Source organism: Vombatus ursinus, unplaced genomic scaffold, assembly GCF_900497805.2.
Source record: "Vombatus ursinus unplaced genomic scaffold, bare-nosed wombat genome assembly UNPS02014799.1, whole genome shotgun sequence".
Taxonomy (NCBI): Eukaryota; Metazoa; Chordata; class Mammalia; order Diprotodontia; family Vombatidae; genus Vombatus; species Vombatus ursinus.
This window is the reverse complement of record NW_020954577.1, coordinates 10,755,199-10,769,894: the sequence shown is the minus strand read 5'-3', so window position 1 is coordinate 10,769,894 and position 14,696 is coordinate 10,755,199. Positions and strand designations below refer to the sequence as shown.

The 14,696-nt window shown below is 45.1% G+C and overlaps 1 long non-coding RNA gene across 1 annotated transcript in view; it reads right to left on the bottom strand.

Annotated features, from left to right (window-relative positions):
• Positions 1-5,452: 5,452 nt before the first annotated feature.
• Positions 5,453-14,696, bottom strand: part of LOC114050474 — a 12,050-nt gene continuing 2,806 nt past the window's right edge. Inside the window, exons 2-4 of the long non-coding RNA XR_003570010.1 lie at positions 9,952-10,046; positions 8,842-9,320; positions 5,453-6,995 (exon numbers count right to left, since the gene is read on the bottom strand). This is a non-coding gene — a long non-coding RNA (uncharacterized LOC114050474). The remainder of the gene's footprint in view (positions 6,996-8,841; positions 9,321-9,951; positions 10,047-14,696) is intronic.

The following is a 14,696-nucleotide window of genomic DNA, read 5'->3' as shown; positions in this document are numbered from 1 at the left end:
CAGGTCCTCTGACTCCAAATCTAGTTCCCTATCTACTCTGCCTCCCTGAGGTCAGTGGCTATGTGTGGCCAGACACACCGTGAAGTTCAGAGGTTGGCAGTGACCCCAGACCTTCCAGACTCCAAGCCTCGCACCCTGTCTACTACATAACCACATTAAAGTTCCTACTATGTGCCAGGCGCTGTGCTAAGTTACGCCATGCAGCCTCTTCTAAGGTTTTGATTTGTTGCCTTGATGGACCGATTAAGCTAAAATAAACGTGCCTCCATCCATGAAGACTCTGTCTTGTCAGGAAGCTAGCTCCAAAGAACCCTCCTGTCAATGAGCAATCAGCTCATTGGAAGGAAGCTTTATGCCTTTCTCAGGGTTCACCTGGTTCTCGCTGTTCAAAAAAGACAACGCAAAATCCTCTTGGTTTGACATCTAACCAGTCAGGTGGTAGGGCAATCCCCGTGCCCCACCCCAGCCTTCACAGCTTGGAGCCTTTTTCATTCATTCATTCATTCATTCATTCATTCATTCATTCATTCATTCTTTCATCCATTCACTCATTCACCCATTCACTCATTTATTCCCTCCATTCATTCAATAAGTGTATATTAAATGCCCACTATGCAGTGTGCTAGGCACTGATATATGTAACTTTTAAAAGTTCCAGAGACAGAGTTTCTAGGTAATCATTTTATTAACAATGTTGGCATATTATCAATAAAATGAATGGTCCATCTCTCTTGGACCAAAGATGACTCATGGTGGTAGGCTCACGGTTTATATGCCTGTGGAGGAGTAGGTGTTCCTATGGGTGGTAATCAACTCTGATTGGTTAACAATTAATGAGAGAATGAATATTACAACCAGAGAATGAGTATTATAATAAGAGAATGAATATTATAATAATAGGTGAGCCAATTCCAACGTAAAGGACAACCAACACATCCTTTACTTCCAAATCACCACCAGCCTTGGGGAAATCTAGACAAAGACCTATCTCCCTGACCCAGGCCTGAGCAGAACACAGTGGGCCGGAGTTTCAGCTTAGATTTACTTTGTTGTAAGGTGCTCAAGGAGAATGTTCATCCTATCATCACTCCTGTCCTTCAGAGGCTGAGCCTTACAATGAGGACTTTAGAAAAGGGGGAGAACTCTGAATCTCCCCAAATCATTGGTTATTAATAATCATTTCTCTCACATACAAAGGCAAAAATGAACCAATGATCCTCATTCTCAGAGAATTTGTATTCTATTGAGCACACACATACATAAAGAAGATTAAATACAAAATATATATAAATAAAATTATGGGAAAAAAAACATTTATTAAGAATCTCCTATGTTCCAAGAGCTGAGCTTAAGTTTGGGATATGAAAAGAAAGCAAAAACAGTCCCTCCCCAAAGAGCTTACATTCCCGCAGGGGAAGACAACCTGTACTGAAGAGCTGTGGCCAAGGAGGGCTGCTCCTTGTGGATGTTTACCAGGTTGGTGAATGGGACCATAAGGGAGTGGATGGACATGTGTTTTTCAGGGGCAATGGCAGTGTTGAGGGGAAGAGAAAATGAAGTGTGCATGACAAAGGCCTGTCTGGTGCCAGAAAGGCCTCACCCATCAGAACAGCAGACCCCAGAGGAGAGGAGCACAGAGTGGTGAGCTTAATGGTAAAGTTTTAGGAACTGGCTCTCAGAAAAAATTTGTTCCCACAACACACTCTTGAGTTTTATCTGCTTCATCAGCTTTTTCTCCATCGTTTTGTTAAGTCTAGACAATGGGCAGAACAACAACTCAAGCCCTGACTTATGGCATTTGACAGTTTCCGCCCAAGGTGTAAACACTCACACTGAAAAATGGAGCAGTCTAACCAGCTCGCTCCAGCCGGCCACTGGTCACACAGATCAAAAGCATTGCTAATGGCCTCTGTATTTTTCTTGCTTTTGTGCAACATGGCTAATATGGAAATATGCTTTACATGATTTCACAAGCATAATTGATATCATATTGCTTGACTTCTCAATGAGTGGAGGGAGAGAATTTGGAATGGATTTTTTTTAAATGAATGTTAAAAGTAAATAAATTTTTTAAAAAAGAAACAAAATAATTGTTTGCCTGCCTTTCCTCTCACCTGGATTACTGCAATCCCTTCAAAAGGTCTCTGCCTCAATTCTCTTTTCCCTCCAATCCATACTCCATGTATCTGCCACATGTTTTTTTTCTGGAGCATTGGTCTGAGCACATCACTCCCTGGTCAAAGAGTACCTTATTACCTTCATGATCAAATACAAAGCCCTCTGGTATTTAAAGGGCTTCATTGGGGGGGGGGGTGATAGAAGGGAGGGCAGATTGGAGGAACGGGTAGTCAGAAGCAAAACATTATTGAGTAGGGACAGTGTAAAAGAAGGGAGAAAATAGAATAAATGGGTGTGGGGGCAGGATAGGATGGGAGGGAATACAGTTAGCAATAGTAACTGTGAAAAAAAAATTTGAAGCAAGTTTCTCTTATAAAGGCCTCATTTCTCAAACATAGATAACTGAGTCAAATTTATAAAAATAAAAGCCATTCCCCAACTGATAATCATCAAAAGACTTGATCAGTTTTCAGATGAAGCAATCAAAGCTATCTATAGCCATGTGAAAAAATACTCTAACTCACTATTGATTGGAGAAATGAAAATTAAAACAATTCTGAGGTACTACCTCACACCTATTAGACTGGCTAATAGGACAGAAAAGGCAAATGACAAATGTTGGAGGGGATGTGGGGAAAATGAGACATTAATGCACTGTTGGTGGAGTTGTGAACTGATTCAACCATTCTATAGAGCAATTTGGAACTACACCCAAAGGGCTATAAAACCATGCGTGCCTTTTGACCTAGCAATACCACTACTGGGTCTGCATCCCAAAAGAGATAAAAAAAAAACAAAAAGGAAAATGACCTATATGTACAAAAATATTTATGCAATTTGTTTCTGGGGGCAAAGCATTCAAAGTTGAGGGGATGCCCATCAATTGGGGAATGGCTGAACAAATTGTGCTATGTGATTATGATGTATTGTACTATGGGAAATGATGAGCAGGATGCTCTCAGAAAAACCTAGAAAGACTTGCATGGGAAAATGAAATGTACTGTGTACAAAGTAACAGCAATATTGTAAACTGATCCAAGACAACTCTGAAGGACTGATGATGAAAAATGTTATCCATCCCCGGAGAAAGAACTGATGGTGTCTGAACACCGATTGAAGCATGCTTTTTAACTTTGTTTATTTTTCTTGAGATTTTTATCTATGTTTTCTTTCACAACATGACTATTATGGAAGTGTTTTGCATGACTACACATGTATAACCTGTATCAAATTGCCTCCTCAATGAAGGGGGTGGGGTGGGGAGGGAAGGGAGAAAGGGTGAGAATTTGGACCTCAAAGTTTTAAAGATGAATGTTAAAAATGTGATTGGGGAAAAATAAAATACTAAATAAAAAAATTTAAAGGCCTTCATTTTCTGACTACTTCTTACCTTTCAAATGTTACCCTTCCTCACATGCATCCCATGGTATAGTGTCACTGGTCACTTTGACAGTGTGTCACATGACACTCTGTCTCCCAATTATTTGCCTCCCCATTCTTGGAACGTTCTGCCCTTTTTCCTCAGCCTCTTCATTCCCTGACCTCCTCTTAGGGTCAGTTCAAATTCCAGGTGCTCCAGGTGAGCTTTCCCAGCCCCTCCCTCGTACCCCACTGCTAATACCTTCCTTTCAGACTGCCTGCTGGCCGTCTGGATTTAGACTGTACTATACCTCATTATTTACCCCCTTAGAATGGAAGCCCCTTGAGGGCAGGGCCTATGCTTGCCTTTCTATGTGTCCAAAGTGCATGTAGCAAGTGCTTAATAAATGCTTTTGAGTGACTGATTGGACTTAGAAACTCTTCCCCACTAGGTAACTGTAGAATTATAGACTTTTAAAACCTATGGTCAGGGTCTAAATGATTTGCCACACAGCTAGTTAGGGAGATAGAATGTTCAGTGGAAAGAATGCTGAAGCTAATTCCCCAGCAGAGAAATATCTACCACCAATGGAAAAATGTTCAAAATCACTGGCCAAGAAGCAAATTCAAAAAAACTGAGCTTATCCCTGAATGGGCAAAGATATTACAGGGCAGAAAAAGTTCGCTTTGGTGGAGGGGCCTCGGGAAGAGAGGTATTACACTAATCCACCTCTGGTGAGCTGAGAAAAGAATTTGGAATTGTGAGAAAGGTTCCTAACAGTCCATACTCTCAGATCCAGCAATCCCCCACTGGTTTATAGACCCAACAGAAGAAGTTAGATGTGCAACAAAATATACAGCGCCTCTCTAAATGCAAAGGCAAAAGCAGATCCCAAGCCCCGGGGTGGGGGATGCTGAAGACCGTGTGGTAAATAAATAGTAATGAAATTGTCCATGGAGCAATGGCCTCCAGAGTGGGGTGTATGCAGCCCAGGAAGTGCCCGAGATTATTCTTGGGAGTATACAAGGAGAATATCAGAATTGACAGCAGCCAGTGGCTAGTCAGGCCCCCTTTCCACCTGTCGCTCCTGCCTTTGCCCAGAGTTTCTGGGAAGGCAGGCCGACGTCCTGGACTGCAGTAACACCAAGCACACTTCCTAGGTCTCCTCGAGGCCTGCCTGGCATCCTCTCGTCCTCCGTCCCTAAGGGAACACCAGAGGCTCAGGATGAGCTGCAGTAGATTGGGGGGAGAGAGCAGCAGTGGCCTCAGTTCAGCAGCCCTCCTTCCAAGACATCCTCCTCTCCCAGCGGACAGATTGGAAGCCAAAGAAAAAAGCCATCCACTAGCAGGAAACCTCGGCCCTCTGTGGTGCCGTGCCTCCCTTCTCCTCACCTGGAATAGTGTCTCCCTAGGACCTGCCTGCACCCCTCACTCTGGCCTCATCTCAGCCCACGCCCAGTCTCCAGATCCTGCCCTCTCCTCCCTGACATCAGGGAAGATGGAAATTTACCAGAAGCATTTCAACAAAAGCTTTCACACAACCGGTGGATAAGACTGAATAATTAGTAAGCACCACCAATGATGTTCTTCTTCCATTGGGACCCAACTCTCCTTGTGAGATCACTTATTTAGGTATGATGGCCATCAAAGCCAAATTGGAAAATAAACTGATCTTAGGACTAGACCTTTGAATTCCTGAGTCACAAAGTCCTAAACCAAGATTTTCTAAATGAAGCAGAATCAAATTGTTCTCAAAGTTTTTTAGTGAGAGCAAAATGCTTTTATACCATTAATAGGTAAAATTAAAAAATATTTAAAATATGTATTTCATACTTCAAAAATTTCTATTTTGTGTGTGTTTTATGATGCATATACTATAATAATATACTAGTGCATGTATCTAATTTATAAATAAACAGACACAAACTGGAAGCATGCTCTCCAATATTTTTTTATTTAGACGGCTGTGTGATTGAAAGTTTGGAGACCACTGACATAATGAATCAGAATTCAGAGCAACATGTGAAGACTTGTCTGAACTCCTGCAGAGTGAAAAGACAACAAAAAAGAACAAAATGTGCAATTGTTACAACAATGTAAGTAAAGCAGACATTCAAAGGCAACAAAACCCAGGTGAAATACAATGGACGAGGCTGATTCCAAATTACTGAAATCAGAGCACACGTCCTTCTTTTCTGTTAACAAATGGTGAATTGCAAAAATGGAAAATTGCGTGTACTGTGAGACCAAATCATGACATTAGCTGACTTTGTGTAACAATTTTTTTTAATTGGAAGTTACTTTGTGGCATAGGGGAGGGAAGGAGGGGGCCGAGGAAGAGATTAGGGAAGGCAGCTTACTCAGAGGTATGCTGATGTGCCCAAATAAAGTGTTTTTTGTTCTTTCAGTTAGATTGGTGATGGGGGGTGGGGTGGGGCGAGGTAAGGGAGGAGAATTCCAGTATGAAAATTCCTTCCACCGCCACCAATGGGCATCTCATCTGCAATATGTAGCCTAAAGGAATTGCTGAAGACACGGAGGTTAAAAGACTCAATCGAGATGTGTGCCACCCATAGAACTTGTAGATACCTCTCTTGTTTGTTGAAGTTTTTAAAGAAAGAGCATCAGATCCAGAATCCAACTCCCAGGGTTTAAATTTCGACTCTTCTGCCTGTACCTTGGGGCACGTCCCTTCTATCTGATACTGTTTCCCCAGCTGTAAAATCAGGAGGTCAGACTGGATGGGTAGCCTTGAAAGCTCTTTGTCCTCCCAAACTCAGCCTCTCGAGCAGAGGCTGTTTGCCCAATGTACCAGCTGCCTCAGCAATACACAGAGGATGAGGGTCTAGTCACCCACTTCCTTAGTGTACAGCCTGATACTAACTGGCATTTCCTAGGACTTTATGGACAATCTCTCTCTTTCTTTCCTCTGGTCTTCACTGCAACCTTGAAGTATGTTCTATTATTATCCCCATTCTGCAGATGAGAAAACTGAGGTGAGGAGAGACTGTGACAGCCTATAGTTATACAGCATGGGATTTCTGCCCACACCCTCCACTCTCCTAACTCCTGACCCAGGGTTACCTCTGCTCCAGAGACTTTTATCTCCCCAGCTAGGTTATAAGCTGCTTGAGGTATGACACCTGGTCCCGATAACTTCTTCTCTGTCTCCATAGCAGCATAAAGATGATGGTAAAAATAGCTAGTATTCATTAATACAGTACCTGGAACATAGTAGGCACTTAATAAATGTTGATTGGTCTCTCATTACACAATCCTTTATATAAAATATCTCCCTTGATCCTCAAAATGATCTAGTTCATAGAATTATAGATTTGAAGCTGGAGAAGTCTTCAGGGTCATTTAGTGCAACTCCATCGTTTTATGAGTGATTAGCCCAAGGTCCTTTAGAGCAAGGAGCAATCTGGAATTTGAACTCAGCTCCTCTGACCCCAAATCCAGCCCCATTTCCACCATTCCACAAAGGATGTGCAAGTGATTTCAAGTCTTCTTATCTCTGTTAAAGAAATGAGGGAACAGAAGGGAATTAGCCAAGGAAGCAAATAGCAGAGTGGGGACTTCAACCCCACCCCTGCTCTTCTGACTTCGACTCTCCACATCATGCTGAGAACAGAGTAGTCCCCAGTAGACACACTTTGATTTCTGCCCGGGAAAGAAATGGGAATACTAATGGGCAGTACTAAAAGCAACACAGGAAAACTCAATTCATTTCAATAAACTGTCCTCTCTATGCAAGGCATTGTGCTACCTGCAAGGCCCCAAAATAGTTCTTGCCCTCAGGATGCTTATAAGGTGGTGTGAGGATAAGCCTGTGTAAGAAGGAGATGGGGAGGGAGAGAGAGAGAGAGAGAGAGAGAGAGAGAGGGAGGGAGAGAGAGAGAGAGAGAGAGAGAGAGAGAGAGAGAGAGAGAGACAAGAGAAGAGAAGAGAGAGAGAGACAAGAGAAGAGAGACAAGAGAAGAGAAGAGAGAGACAAGAGAAGAGAAGAGGAGAGAGACAGAGAAAGAGAGAGAGAGACAAGAGAAGAGAGAGACAAGAGAAGAGAAGACAGAGACAAGAGAAGAGAGAGACACAAGAGAAGAGAGAGACAAGAGAAGAGAAGAGAGAGACAAGAGAAGAGAAGAGAGAGACAAGAGAAGAGAAGAGAAGAGAAGAGAAGAGAAGAGAAGAGAAGAGAAGAGAAGAGAAGAGAAGAGAAGAGAAGAGAAGAGGAGAGAAGAGAAGAGAGAGAGACAAGAGAAGAGGAGAGGAGAGGAGAGGAGAGAGAGAGAGACAGACAGAGAGAGAGAGAGAGACAAGAGAAGAGAAGAGACAAGAGAAGAGAGAGACAAGAGAAGAGAAGAGAAGAGAGAGAGACAAGAGAAGAGAGAGAGACAAGAGAGAGAGAGACAAGAGAAGAGAGAGACACAAGAGAAGAGAAGAGAGAGAGAGACAAGAGAAGAGAAGAGAAGAGGAGAGAAGAGAAGAGAGAGAGACAAGAGAAGAGGAGAGGAGAGGAGAGGAGAGAGAGAGAGACAGAGAGAGAGAGAGAGAGAGAGGGAGAATAGTGGGCCTGGGAAAGGCTCCTTGGAGGAGAGGTCCTCTGAGCTGAGTCTGGCAGGGAGGTCGAGGCTCAGAGGTAAAATCGAAGAGGGGTTGCCCCTCCCCCAGCCCAAGATCCACTGAATCAGGAAACCACCTCGGGCCGAGTGGGCGGAGCCGGAGCAGCAGGCGCCTCGCTGGGCTGCTCCGTTTCTAGTGCAAGTATCTACACCTCAGAAATCGACAAATGCCGCAAATCAGCGTTTGCTCCGTTGTTTGGCTGATCGTCTAGACTTAAGTTACGACGCGAACAATGTGAATAATTCAGATCAAACTTCCAAGTCTGTCCTGGGTACATCTTTCCTCTGAGAGGCCGTTGTCAAGCATTTACTAGCACATCTGGGCTCAACACAGAATAAATATGAGAAAGCACAGTGCAGCCTAGGGCAGAGGGGGCACCCTCTGTGTGACCTTAGGCAAATCACCAAACCTCTCTAGGCCTCAGTTTCCTTGTGTATATGATGAGAAGGTTGAGCTGGATGGCTTCTAAAATCCCTGTGAGCCTGAGGAATGGTGAGTGGGGGTTGGGAGGCCCCTTAAACATTCAAATCTATCCTCCAACCCTTTTTCCCTCGCCTGAGTCAATGGCCAAGCAACAAGGGATCATTCCACAAATGTCATGAAGGGCCTGCCCTGCACAGGGCACTGGACCAGAGCCAGGGTTTCAAGCACGAAGAAGAACAATCCGTTCTTTCAGGGAGTTTACATTCTAATGGGGACACAAGCAGATACACAAATAAACAAACGTGAATCAGTATTACCTGCCCACGAAGGCGGCTAGGTCTGTTGATTCAGATTAGGCATCACAGCTAAGCCCAGCCCCAGTGAAAAGAATTTGTCTTCGGTGCCAGTCCCTCCTGAGACGCTGCTCCTACCTCAGTTTGTCAGTCAGGTTCCTCCCTGGAAGCCTACAGTCCATCACCAGGCCCGTCCCATTCAGATACAGTCTTGCTGGGGACCGAGGAATCAGAACAACAATTCTGACAAATACTCCTTGCCAACTCACTCGTAAGAGGTTTGAGGGCCAACATGATGCGTCAAATGAAGCAGTTGCCTGGTCTAGGGCTCACACACATGCCATCTCATTTGAACTTTGTAAGGAGCCTGAGAAGTAGGTATTGTTTGTTAAATGGGGAAACGGAGACTAGCAGTGCCGGTGGAAGGAAGCTCTGTCTGGCCCCTCGTGGGCAACATAGCCTTGGGTAGGTCACTTACATTCTCCAGGCCTCCGCTTCCTTATCTGTAGAGGAACAAAGACAGGTGAGCAGATGACTTCTAAGCTTCCCCTTAGTTCCAAACCCTCTGATCCCATCACACAGCTGTCTCAGAATCACACAGCTAGTAAGTGGCCAAGGTGGGATTTGAATCTACTTCAAAACCAGCATTCATTCCATAAGCATATATGCTTGAAAGGGTCCTTGGAGATCTTCTAATCAAGTTCCTTCACTTTACAGGTGATGGAACCACATATATATATATATAGATATGTATATGTGTATGTATATATATGTATATGTATATATATGTATATATACACACATGCATGCATACATACATACATACATATGCATATACATATACACACGCACATATATATATAGTAATCTCCTTGAGGGCAAGAACCATTTTTCTTTTTCTTTGTATCCCCTGCTTCTGACACAGAGTAAGTGTTTAATAAATGCTTGTTGATTGATTTATTAATTGACATTAATTTGATTCAACTTAGCACTCCAATCACTCATTTGGGGTCTTAGTTTCATCATGTACACACATGGATACATATGTGTATATTTAGACACATAGGCACACACACACACATATACATACATACCCAAACATATACACTACTCAGTCACAAAATAGAGGCTCACACGAAAATGCAGTTAGTTGCTCGTCCCAGGTTAACACACTTATTCTCACGCCATTCCATCCTCTGGATTCTGGTTCTATCCAAGATGACCTACAACTAAGATTACAATAATCATTAAAACTATCCATATAGTGATTCCAAACATGTCATGCTTATATCATTCAGGAGTAGACATTAGCACTGATATCATATTAAACATTAGAACATCTTTAAATATGTCCTTAACAGACCAAGAAAGACTAGGTTTTTCCAATTGTCCCAAGATCTCTGGTGGCAAATGTGAAGCAGGATGAGGATGCTACCCATGTACGAGAAGACGAGGCCTGGGTTTCTCATCTCTTCCCAGCCTCGTCTAAGCCCAACAATCTTTTGCCTACTCCTAATAATCATGCCATTCATATACATTTTTTTGGCAAAGTCCAACCTAGTTTTTTAATTGGCTGCCCTTGGTGGTCCTTGAGAAATTGTGGCTGTGTCTGGTAGGGTTCTGTTGTGTTTCAGTCAAGTGAAAAAGTGGTCTCTCCTCTCCTTCCCCTAAGCGTCTAAGAAAGGAAGAATGCATGTGTCCCTCTCTGCTGGAAAGTCAGAGGTCTTGGAGGCGACATTGTTCCCCACTCTCATGGTGGTGATGTTTTCCATCGCCATGGATCCCTCTTAATGTCACTTCAACTCCATGTTGGACATGGAGCAGCCGTCCAGAGGATGAGGAGAGGCTTGGTTGCAAGGTGAAGGTGATGCCCCAGAATGGATACACAAAGAGATACGCTCAAAACACTAACAGCAGGATTAGGATGCTGAGGGCGCAGCCCTTGCATACCTCTCCAAAAGAAAAAGAATCAGGCAGGTCTCTGGTGGTAAGTTGTCTTGACCCACACTCTATTCTGATTTCCTGCTCCAAAAGTCTTACAGGAAAAATTAGAGGCTTGCAGGTCAACTCCACCATATTTTGACTTCTTCAAGAAGGGTTTCTCCATCTTGAAGGAACCAAAAAAAAAAAAAGCTTTTAAATCAACAGGGAGTGGGGCTATAATTTTAAACTCATCCATGGGAGTAGGACGATTTCTGCCAGGTCTATCTCTTATTTAATTGGCTTACAACAGTTCTAATAACTTTTCCAATCGATAGCCTTGGAATGTTTTACTGACATCAGCAACCTTTGTTTCCCCTACAGTTTTAAACTCAGGTCTTTCTGTCATCTTTGACCCTTGAAGGTTATATGCAAAATGATAGTTCCACATAATTTCTCAGGCTTCAGCTCAATTCTTAACTTTGTAAGCAGGGAAATATAGTCCTTGATCACTCTCAGCCATCTCAGACAACCATAATGGCCAACCACAATAACCAGCTTGGTCCTTCCGTAGCGAGGTCAGCATCTGCCACGTGCAGGGGGGAGCAAAAGCTAGGGGTGCAGATCATAGTTTGGTGATAATTTACTAGCTCCATCATTAAATGCACTAACATATCTACTTTCCAGACTGTTCTCAGAACCAGACGTCTTTGGTGACGGAAGAAGGGAACAATTTCAATAATGATCTCACTTTCTGGCAAATGGGGTAGAGTAGTATTGTAGGGCAAGTAACCACTTCCCCTGTTCTTAGCCCCATGTTCTCTTCTACCGAAGATCAAAGTGGGCTGGATAGCCAAGTTCCAGTTTCATAATGATTCTGCCCCTTTCATAGATCTCTCTGGGGTTTAGCAGAGTGTTTGAGTCAACCAGCCTCCTCTCCAAGGACTTCTTCTGAACTTAGCCAGGGGGAGCCTCCTACCACATACACACATGCATGCATACATCCATACCGCATGCATATATGTATATACATGGACATGCATATGTACATAGCACACATAGCTATGTATCTACATGCATACATACACCTATCACCCACGACACGTGAAGCCCTTCCAGCTTGGTAGAAACTTCCAGAGCTTGGATTCACCGGCACATCCATCTCAGTGGAGGAGATAGCATGATGCAATTCTTTTGGAATAATTTTGTCTTGCCAATACAACCTGCTATCTGCCAACATTGCCATTATCTTAACAAAAAAGGGGAAATGACTTATCTCTTACTCTAGCAAATCCAAGAAATGAATGTCAGTAAGGTGGATTCTGGGTTCAGAGGGCTAGGTTTGAACAAGGCTCTAAGAAGAAGGGAGCATACATCAGCCTTTGCAAAGGTGAGTGTTCGGAAGGCCAGGAGGATTTAAGTGAATGGGGCAGGCAGGGCAGCCTAGCTGAAGCAGTGAAGCTGAAGGATAGATAGGAAGCAGCACGTGATAGGAAAGTCAAACCACTTGGTGGCAGGTTAGCCCAGGAGCCCCAGGAGTGACAGCAACACCCAGACCCCCAGTCCTGCTCCCTGCTCCATCCCCCAAACTATCATCCTAGACCTCGAGCAGAGATAGATCACCTGCTAGCTGCTCTTGCAGGGGCCCCAGACACAGCTAATGAAAACCCAGGAAAAAAAGTGCTCTGACCACCAAAGTCCTTGGCCCTGTCAAATGGTTCAACAGCAGAAACCGAAATGTCTTCATCGGTGAAGATGGCACTGAAGAAAATGAATTACCACGTGATTTGCTGTAGCACCCTAAGGAGCAAGGGGCCTTTCCATCAGAACAGGAGCTCCTCGTTTAGCAGGCCCTGACTTTTCCATCTGCATCCTCAGCGCTTAGTGCAGCGCTTTGCACACAGCAAGTGCTTAATAAGGGCTCTTTTATTCATTCAGTCACTCCCACCAGGGCAATTGGAAGATTCAGGTCTAGATCTTCTCCACTACTTCCTAGCTATGGAACCACACGTGACTTGTCTCATCTCTGCAAATAAAGAGATAACACCTGCCTGCCTATCTAAGGGAGGACATATGTGAAAGTGCCCTGTAAGCCTATCATGCTATCAAATGCAAAAGAGAGCTAATGCAGGAAGTCACCTCTGCCACTCCCACACCTGGGTTGGGCTTCAGTCAAACAGGCTTATTCCCACCCCTTCCACTGGCCTGCTACTTTTGGGATTCTGGTTCCCCTGCTGGAGACGCCGACCCTGCCTACAAAGGCTATCCTTTCCCCTTTACCTTCTGAAACTCCCTTGTCTTTCAAGACCCAGCAAACTCCACCATCACCCCCTCTGCTAAGCTTTCGCTTGGACCCGATTCAAAATTCTTTGTGCTCTGACCTCTTCCAAACTACCTGCAAGGTTTTAAATTCCACTAGGGCAGGGGACATGTTTTAATTGTGCTTGGTACAATGTTTTTAATAAATGCTATTAAAATATTACACTTGCATAAGAGGTAGGTTAAGGTAGAGATAGTTGTAGATGGTGATTTTTAACCCGGGTCAAATAAAGTCAACACACATGAAGCACAGTTAACACATTAGGTACTTTCTATGTGCCAGGCACTGTGGTCTAGGAACTTAAAAAAAAATGGATACTTGTGTTTAAATGTAGTTGGTTTCCTTTGAAATTCTATGTCTTGAGAGGGATAAGTAAGGCTTTCAAGTCGACCCATCACTTTATGTCAATTACTTCATGCAAGGTCAGAAGGAAACACTGACAAGCAAGGCAGCTTTGAAGGAAACATGCTGAATTTATTATATAGATATAATTAATTTTATTCTATATAATTTATTATATAGCAAAGTAAGCTTTTTAGAGACGGTATTATGCACAGACTTAAGTACGGTCCTCTCCTGTTCTACAATGCATATGGCAATGCTCCTTTTATTTGGTGTTTAAGTTCAGAATTTTTAAAGAATGAAAACTGAACACTAAGTCCCCCAGTTCGACGGTCCAGCTGGGTCCGGACCCCGTGCAGCCCATGAGCCGGGCCCAGCGAGGGGCCGACGGCAAAGGTGTCAGGACCAGATGATGAATGGGAGAAGCCGGGAATCCGGAGGCCGGGTCCAGGGCTCCTTCCCCGCACCCGCAGCTGCGAACAGAGCCGGGGCCTGCGAACGGCCGGTGACTGAGGCAGGATGCGTTACTTAGGACTCAGGGAAAGCGCCGGGGGAAGCCGCGAGTCTTGGATTCGAATCATCCGGGTGGTTGAGAATTTAGTAGCTGACCACGAGACCCCTCTCTGGCCCGGAGCCCCCCCCCCAGGTCCTTGGCGGCCCCTGCCGTCCAGCCCAGGGCTTCTTAGGCTTCAGAGGCTGGCCACGAGGGCCCCCGCTGCCCACAGCTTGGGCCGGACCCTGCACTCCAGCCCTGCAACCAAGGCACTGGGAGGAGGCGCCGGGTCAGGAGCACTTGGGGGCCCTTCCCAGCTCTGCGTGACTCAGTTTCCCCCTCGGGGTAGGAAAGGGCTTGGGCCTCCCACGCTTCATCCATCCCAGGGCTCTATGGGAAGCGTCAGAGAATGCGCATCTTCCAAGGGTCCTGGATTCTAATCCTGCCTTGGGTGCTGGGTGACCAAGCAAGTCACCCGCCTTCCGAGTCTCAGTTTGCCCATCTGTAAAACGGGTCTGGATCTAGACTCGATCTAGAATGTAAAATGGACTAGATGATCTCCAACCCTAATGACCCGAGTCCCTTCCCTCCCCCCCACCCCACCCCCGTCCTCAGTTTTCCCAGGTGGCCAAGGGGGCGGGCCCGCCGCTGGGCTGCGGCCTCCCGCTGCGGGGCGGGCCTGGGCGGCCCTGGGCCTCTCCGGGATAGGCCCAGGCCCCCAGCCCGGCCGCTCCCCTCGGCCCATTCACCTCCCACCGCGGCCGGCCCCGCCCTGCCGCCCGCCCGCGCGCCGCCCCTGCCGCG